The following is an 8,822-nucleotide window of genomic DNA, read 5'->3' as shown; positions in this document are numbered from 1 at the left end:
ATCTCATATTCGGCTATTCCAAAAATGTTAAGTTCCTTGAACTTGTGTTAAATTAATTATTTATGTTGTATACGTATTGCTTTGAAAGATTGTACAAAAATAAATGCAATTTGAAAATTTTTGTTTTTTCATATATTTTCGTGTGACTCGCGCTCAGGCGAATGGATAAGTAAATATATAAATATAATATAAAAACAAATAAAGGAGATAAACGAATGAAACAAAAAAAATAAAGTCCTTTCTTTGCGTATGTGAGATGCCAAATTGATACAGTAAATGGAAATGTCGATACTACTTTTCGCTCTATCTATAAATTGCTTACTCTGTGCTAGTGCTGACACTTTTACTTACCAATAAAGAATCGTTTGATATCTCAATAAGATTCAAAATAAAAAGAGCCTTTTTAAAAGTTTTATACCCTGTTAACCAAATAATAAGTATGCGTGTTCATTTGTCACTTCAAGGCGCACTTTTGGCACTCCCGTGGTATATTATTATTATTAGACGGCTTCTGTGGCGCAGCAGTAGTGCGCTTGTCTGTGACACCGGAGGTCCCGGGTTCGAATCCCGGCCAGGGCATGATGAGAAAAGAACTTTTTCTGATTGGCCTGGGTTTAGATGTTTATCTATATAAGTATTTATTATAAAATATAGTATCGTTGAGTAAGTATCTCTTAACACAAGTCGCGAACTTACTTCGAGGCTAACTCAATCTGTGTTATTTGTCCCGTATATATTTATTTATTTATTAAGATTTATGTCTGTGTATACAACCTTCTATTAAAACAGATATTAAGTAGCGACAGGAAATCACGTCCAGCTGTTGACGGAACTCCGTTACGTGAGTGACAGTCAATTTCTACGCAACGACGCAAAATGTGGAGGGTGCAGAGTGGTTAGTGGCCACTGGTCACGATCAAAAAGATCGTTTAAACTTTACTCTAAGTTTAGTCACAGAGACATATCGCAAACATAATATATAAAATTACGCCTCTTTCCCGGAGAGGTAGGCAGATACTACATCTTTCCGCTTGCCACGATCTTTTGCATACATTTTCGCTTCATCCACATTCATAATTCTATTCATGTAAGCTTATAGGTTTGGGGTAACTCTTACCGGCTAAATTTTAATCAAATTTATTTAAATCCAGTCCAGCCTAAGTACCTGGCAAATCACTTTGATGATTGCCGATGTAGCCAGCCCCACTTAATTGTATGATTGTTGCACAATTTAATAAATATCGTGAGATGGTTTGTTGTAATGTGAAATATAATACTTACCTAATTATAGACACAGTTTGACTAGGATCTCTTCTGTAACGTCGTTATTTTAATGGCGATTTCTTTGATTTTTACTATGGCATATTGTGGCGGATAGATTTGTGATAACGGATAGATGTGATATTTCTTTTCGTTAATTTTTTTACTTTTTACCTACTAGCCTCGGATACTTATAACTTTTTACCTACTTTAAGGACACATCCTTTTTTCGGAACGATTTTACTCCTAATGGCTCACATTATAATTAAGTCTCGCGTGCCTAAAGCGTTAAGATAGCAACCACCGAGGAATGAAATCTTTTTTAGATGCCTGGGACGGAGTGAACATGTTCTCAAAAAAAAAATCGTCTTTCTGTGGAATATAGGTACCTACCTACGTATGGCGATCATAAACAAGCATGACTAAGTATTGGAGAAGATATTGATATTTGATGTTATTCCAAAAAGTCCCGAGGAAGGGTGAAGTGAAAATACTCACAGCTATAACTCGACTATTATACTATTAATAGCTATAATGACGGGCTGAAACATTGGCATTGACATTGGCTAAAATAAGCTTATGAGTAAGTGCCTAAAACAATTATAAAGGGATCGTTTCAAATGAAAAGTTGTAAACTCCACCTAACCCTCCGCTAATTTTAGGCCTACTTATGCTTGTTTAAAACATTACCTCTTTATAATAATAGTATAGGCTACATAATAATATGTAAGTAGGTAGGTACTTAGATTTTTACAGACTTGAAGCTTAGTTCTACACTGCCGCCATCCGCTCTGATTTCCAATAACATACATACATACGTCTCTATCCCTTACGGGGTAGACAGAGCCGACTGTCTCAAAAGAACCGAAGCTAAACTTAATAAGCTGTTGGAATTAAGATACAATTGCCATTGGAAAACAAAATCGCAACCACTTGGCGAAGTCGTAAATTACGCATGCGCAAACTTACATCACTCTTCAAATACCTATCAAGATTCTAAGCAAGCTTCGAATGCGACTTCTATGCATGCCACATACCAGCAGAGGCCACCACATTTCTTCTAAGGTGAACAACTCCATAATAAACTATTTATAACGAAAATCGACAGTCTTACTAAGAAAATAAAGTGCTTTATCCATTTCGTTATTAACTCCATTCTATTTCATTATTTGCCAAACGAAAATTTATCTTATTCTAACAGGAATAAACAAAATTATTTCTTAAATAGACAATCTAGCCGTAGAGCCTTCCAAAGGCATTAATAATTAATGAAAATAAATTGTATTCAGATATCAATAAAGTCTACAATCGATCGGCGAATTAATGAAACAGATTATAACCCAATTCTACGAATAGTACTGATACTTGGAGCTAACTTGAGAAGTAAGGTGACCAACTTAATTCGTGTGAATTATAATACAATCTTCGGAGAATGCAAGACGCCTATTGGCGCAAGCAAGCCAGTCGTTGCCTCGACGAAGAAACGCGCGATCGTATTACGCATGCGCGTGTGAATGTTTCGAATTTTGAATGTGAAAAAAATAACTTGAGTGATTGTTTTTTTTTGTGTGGTACTATTTTAAAACTGTTTCTTTATTTTAACTTAGGCAAGGATATTATATGTATACAAATTTGTGTTAGAACGTTAGGAATTTCCTAACACGTAAACTGGTTTCCAAGATCGGTTGTTTATTATAGATTTTGTAACTGCCTTATTATTATAATCTATTGGATTCTACATGTGATTTGACTGTACAAAATACCTCGGATTGCTGTTGGGAAGGTAAGTCGTTAGACTTGTAACTTGTTGCTTACTTGTCCAGTTATACAAGTTTATAACTACAAGGTGACTCGGCTGTAATGTTTAAAGTAAATTTTATATTAAGTGTACATTACATACCTACATACAGAAATAAAATCGCGCCTTTTCCTGGAGGGCTAGGCAGAGACTATATCTTTCCACTTGCCAAGATCTCTGCATACATATTTCGCTTCATCCACATTCATATCTCTCATCATCCAAGCTCGACAGACGACGAGTTAGGTTTAACAGTATATTTTTTATCTAAGTACATAGTCATTTATTTTGTTTTATAATTATGCTCTACGGACTCTTCGGTGACCGGTGAATATAGGTATTAGGTATTTCAAAACAGGACACTAACTATGGCTTACGATTTAAATACCTACGTAAAAAAATAAAGCTACTTATAAAACATAGTTATTTCTCGCTGTTTTAATTTCCGAGGTGTTATTCTAAAAAGTCTTTCTGCCAACTTTAATAAAGTTTTATTATCATAATTCAACAGTTTATACATTACTTATATGAAAAAGACAGTCCGATAGTTTGCCGATCTAACTTTTTATTAGCAAACATTGAAGTTGAACATTTTCTCAAACGGTACAAAAGAGCATCATGATTGATTGACGCAATAGATACCTACTTAAAAAAATATTTTCCACTTGCTTAGAAATTGCCATAACTGGAACTGAATTCATTGATCCTACTTTTACGACGTGGGTTAAAAATGTTAAGAATTTCGGTATATTTCATACAACAATCGAAATTGAAGGTTAAATTTGTTTAGTTTTACTACATTGCTGTGAATAAAAAGGTATTTTCTTTGTTATAGGTAGATATTTGAAACTGCTCAAAATAGTCAAAACAATTTTGTAAGGGTGACCACAAATTTCCTTTTAAAAATCATGCAATTTAAATATCGAATCTACAAATTTATTAATATCTAATTATTGAAATCAGATTTCCATATTGTCATGTCAGGTAGAGAAGTAAAAAGAAAAAAGAATAGCGCACCAAAAAAAAAAAAAATTTTTTTTCGTCGTATACAATCATTCGTATTTGTGAGGATGTAAGTGTCTTAAATGATTACTACCATCCTCACAAACGAGTATCATAACAACCCTAGGCACATAAGCCTCCACCAATGACTTCCACCTAGCTCTGTGGGGGATGGCCTGAATCCAACTTCCCTACTTCACGAGATCATTGGTCTAACCTGCGGTCCCTCCTAAGGTGCGTTTTCCGGTACGTTGCCATCAGCTGTATGTAACAGCTGAATGGATATATAATTGTTGAAAAATTCAAAAACAATTGGTGAATAATTAATAATCCTATAGATTTTTGAAAGTAAGTTTGCAATTTAGCACTACATTGACGAGTGAAGCGAGAGAAGAAAATTAAATTATTTCACCTCACTTGACAAAACAAAAAAAAAAACACGAAAAATATAATGCGCCTATTATGGCGTATCTAATTGGACTTATTGCAACGGTTCTTACGTCATCAAAGATGCTGGAATTTGCAAAAAGCATCGTAACTACCAGTAGATAATAAAGGAATAGAGTTCATAAATAAAAATATAAGTAAATAAAAATGCAAAACACTAAAAACATTAATTGAATGTTTTAAATTAAAGAAAAATGAAAATATTGCGTAATAATTTATAAAAATACATATCTTATTATAACCTCATTTCTCTACTCTAAGTTGTATTATATTAACCACATTCGCCATGTATTATAGGTAGGTACATAATTTGATAAACTGTCGAGTCTATATATTATGAAGCATAGATAAAACCGTGGGACTATTTTCTCTTTCTAACCTATATAAGTGTGTGCCGTGTGATTCCCGGCACCAATAGTAAAAAGAATAGGACCATTCCGTCTCTTTCCAATGGATATCGTAAAAGGCGACTAAGGGATAGCCTTATAAACTAGGGATTTTTTTTTTCAGACGATGGGCTTGCAACCTGTCACTTTATATGCTCAATTCTATCAGTAAACCGAACAGCTGAACGTGGCCTGTCAGTATTTTCAAGACTTTTGGCTCGCAAGGGATATAGACGTGATCATATGCATGTATAAGACAGATTAAAAATCTTAACGATCTGGCTAGATAAAGCGACATCTGAATAGATTTTAAAATACTTGGGCGTATCATCAAATTCATCAACACCTATGCAAGGTGACTAATATATTTCACATTGACACCTACACCTGCTTTGAAATTAAGGTCAAATGTTTACATTTAAAGAAAAACAATTACCTTGACATTGTAAATGCAGTTTATGTGAGTCACAGATGCACAACATATGTGTTTCATTCCACCTGAATGTCACTTAAAAGAATATTAAAACATGTAACAGTTAAGTGTAATCAAAAGTCAATGATTTCTTTAATACAGCGATCAATCTTATTTATCTTTATTTAAGTAATTATATTAACATGTAAATAAATTGTTTTTTGATATATTATAAAATTAATTTGCGCGAAACTCAATTGAAATTGAAGAAAACTGGTAAATATAATCAAAGGCTCAATGATATATTTCAAACAGTACTCGTAACTTGCCTTATGATAATGGCAACTCAACGATACTTGAATAAGTTCAGTATCTACCTTGATATTCGCCCCAATCAATAGTCCTAGGTTTAAACTCGGAACTTGTGTTTTAGAGGCAATAATGCTACTGTATAACAGAGACTTTAGAATTTAAGTAGATAATTTTAGTGAAGGTAAGCTAAAACATATAAGAAACAAAAAAGTTTAGATCAAGGTATACATAAGTTGGCAAGAAAAGCTTGATATGTGAATGAAGCGAAGAATGTAATCATATTTTTCAGACACTTATGACACAATGTAGTAAACTAGTAGTATACAACTGCTTACATAATTCCGCATGTGAAGTGTACACTTACAGGCAAATGACTACTTTTAACATGCAATTAGTCAAAGCATATAGGCGTTGACGTAACGCCAGCCCATTGACAAAGTAACAGAAATGTACAGTTTCTTTGATTGTAGAAAGTATAGTTATAAAGTTATTTATTCCTACAGAAGATAGAAGGAGATAAGAGGAGAGAAAAAAATCAGTTTAAAATTACTATATTAATGAACATAAAAATTGAGAATTATTAACAATAAAAATTATTTTTGACATATCTCTAACAAAACAAAATCATGGCAACAAGAAGGTTGCCTACATTGATTTTTTTTACTTTTTTCTTTACGGAAATTGTGGTCAATGTATATTTGAATTTGATTCTTCCTTAGTTCAAATATTAAAACCGGTCAAGTGTGAACCGGGCTTGCGCACCCAGGGCTTCCGTACCATTAGTTCATAGATCATAATTTGATCGATTTTTAAATAGACTTAAATTTTAGGAAGAAGTCTGATTTGATGTTGGAGTCACGTAATAAATTAGCTATAAAAAAATGCTGAATTTCCAATCCACCTGACAATCATGTATGTAATAATGAGCAACAAGTTATTAAATGATTTTTTTTCTCAGTATTTTTTCTCGTTAATTTCGCACGCGTGACTTTCATGTTAACTTATGTGTTTCGGCAAAGTTAAACAACTTTCCCTTACATAAGCCGCTTTTTATGTAAATTGTGAGTTCTTTCGAATTAAGATCGGCGTCCACTTTCGTAACGACGAATTGTTGAAAATTTGGTTTAATGAGTTAATAATGATTAAAAAATTGCTGGTTTGTTGAAAAATGGGAAGTTTCTAAAACAAAATTCGTGCATATAACCGTTATTAAAATTTATTAATTGGTTAATTTGTGAATTTTCTAATAAAAAATAAAAACAAATGAGTCGTGAGTTAACTATAAACAAATATGTGACTAAAACGAAGGTCCAAATCAAAATAATGCATTGATTGTGGAGGTCAGACGGGAGACGTTTCGTGTAAAACTGACTTACCAAATCTAGGATCATAGTCATAGGAATACCCAGAAATGAGTACGAAACCGGGGGATGATAGAAAACAATCAACAAGGTTTTACTAAAAGGCGACCTTATCACATCTCTGGCAGGAGCTAAAAAGTACAAGGTTCAAAAACCAAGAAGCCAGAACCTTGATCGGATTGTATTGTACTAAGAATATTGGTTATTGTTTTAATACAGGAAGGCAAAGCTGGGAACATAAGATGTCGTGGGAAATATTGAAAGTTCAACAATTGTGTTTAGAGTTGCGATTCAATCACACGTTACTTGATATTAATAGTACGAGTATTAAATCTGCAAACAATACCACGGACAAAATAATTTGTGTATTTTTCTACATACATATAGTCTCGTGTACATCCCTAGCAGGGTAGAAAGAGCCAAATGTCTCGAAAAGACTAAAAGGCGACGTTCAGCTGTATAGCTTCATGATGGAATTGAGATTCAAATACTCGTAGTGACAGTTCGCTAGCCCATTGCCTACAAGAGGAATCTAAAGCTATTTATTATTAAAAATATCTGTATTTTATTTACGTAGTATGACAATAAAAGTTTAATGACACATTTAACAATATAAAGCCCAAACCAGGATTTCACAAAATAGGCAAACATACATATAGTAAATAAATATATTTTATTATATGATTAATAACACTTAAAAACATTTTCTATGATATATCCAATACAATATATTTCGCTACATTATTCTTGAAAAAAATCGTTGAATTTTAAACTCATAGTCACCCTTATCTGGCGATGTAATGCACAATCTGATTTATTGATAAATGTTAGTCAAACTGAAGAAAGCTATGTAAAAATAGGTCGTCAAGGTAACGTAAATTTATTACTAATTAATTAACATGTTGAAACCATTAAGAAACATTTTGAAGTAGGTTAGGTATGCAAGACCCTATAAAAACTTAATTAGTGATTTTTAATTATGTATGAGTTGTTTATAAATTATAGTAGACGGCTACAGGAAATTTAAAATTTTGCACAAATGTGTTGATAAGTAATTAGTAAGTTAGATGAAAACCTGTTGTATTTTTTAACTTTAAAAAAGTTAGTTGGTATTTGGTCCATTTAAAAAGCGTTATAAATTTTATGTAAATCGAACATTTACACACACGAAAAGATTGCAAGGTTAGATGTTCAGCTCAATGGCTTAGCGATGGAATTGAGGTTCAGATAGTGACTGGTTGCTAGCCCGCAAAGAAGAATACAAAGTTTATTATTCACTCCCTTAATTGACTGATTGGAACATAAATTTAGTTCAATTCAAATAAATGTACTCACATTGTGTACACATAAAAAAAACAAGTAAGTAAACCTAATTTCTCAGTAATGCAATTTTTCTAGTTAACCACACAACATTCCGTTCTGCACATATTCGCTTAAATAGATAAAGACTGTAAATGTATTTAAAAATGCTATGGCATCCGGCTCGTAAGATTACGAAGGACCAGAATTATTTAAACGTTGTATAATAGCTGGCAAAAGGTTTTAAAATGCAGTTCTAACTATTAAAATTCTTAATGTAATTGGATGTCCAGTAAGAAAATAAAAGTAAGACTATTTTTAACTGTGCTAAGTACATTTCTTGTCTAAGTTAATCTGATAACACGGTTATCGTTGGCGGAGACTAAAGAAACAAGTACATAGCACATGCTATATTATAATTGGCTTAAGTTTAAACGGAACCGTAATTCAAATAATACACCGTCAAATTAAAGAATCTAAAAATCTTTAGTATTAGTGAATGTTACGACGCAATTGAAGGTTGTGGCTGCATATCGTTTTTTTAT

General features: G+C 32.6%; 1 protein-coding gene across 2 annotated transcripts in view; it reads left to right on the top strand.

Moving 5' to 3' along the window:
* Positions 1 to 2,737: 2,737 nt before the first annotated feature.
* LOC106141451 (uncharacterized) overlaps positions 2,738 to 8,822 on the top strand; it is an 85,483-nt gene continuing 79,398 nt past the window's right edge. For both annotated transcript variants that reach the window (XM_060951690.1, XM_060951689.1), the window contains exon 1: positions 2,738 to 3,043. The gene's annotated coding sequence lies outside the window, so the exon portion shown is untranslated. The remainder of the gene's footprint in view (positions 3,044 to 8,822) is intronic.

Source organism: Amyelois transitella, chromosome 26 (genome assembly GCF_032362555.1).
Source record: "Amyelois transitella isolate CPQ chromosome 26, ilAmyTran1.1, whole genome shotgun sequence".
NCBI lineage: Eukaryota > Metazoa > Arthropoda > Insecta > Lepidoptera > Pyralidae > Amyelois > Amyelois transitella.
This window is presented reverse-complemented; position numbering and strand designations above follow the sequence as displayed.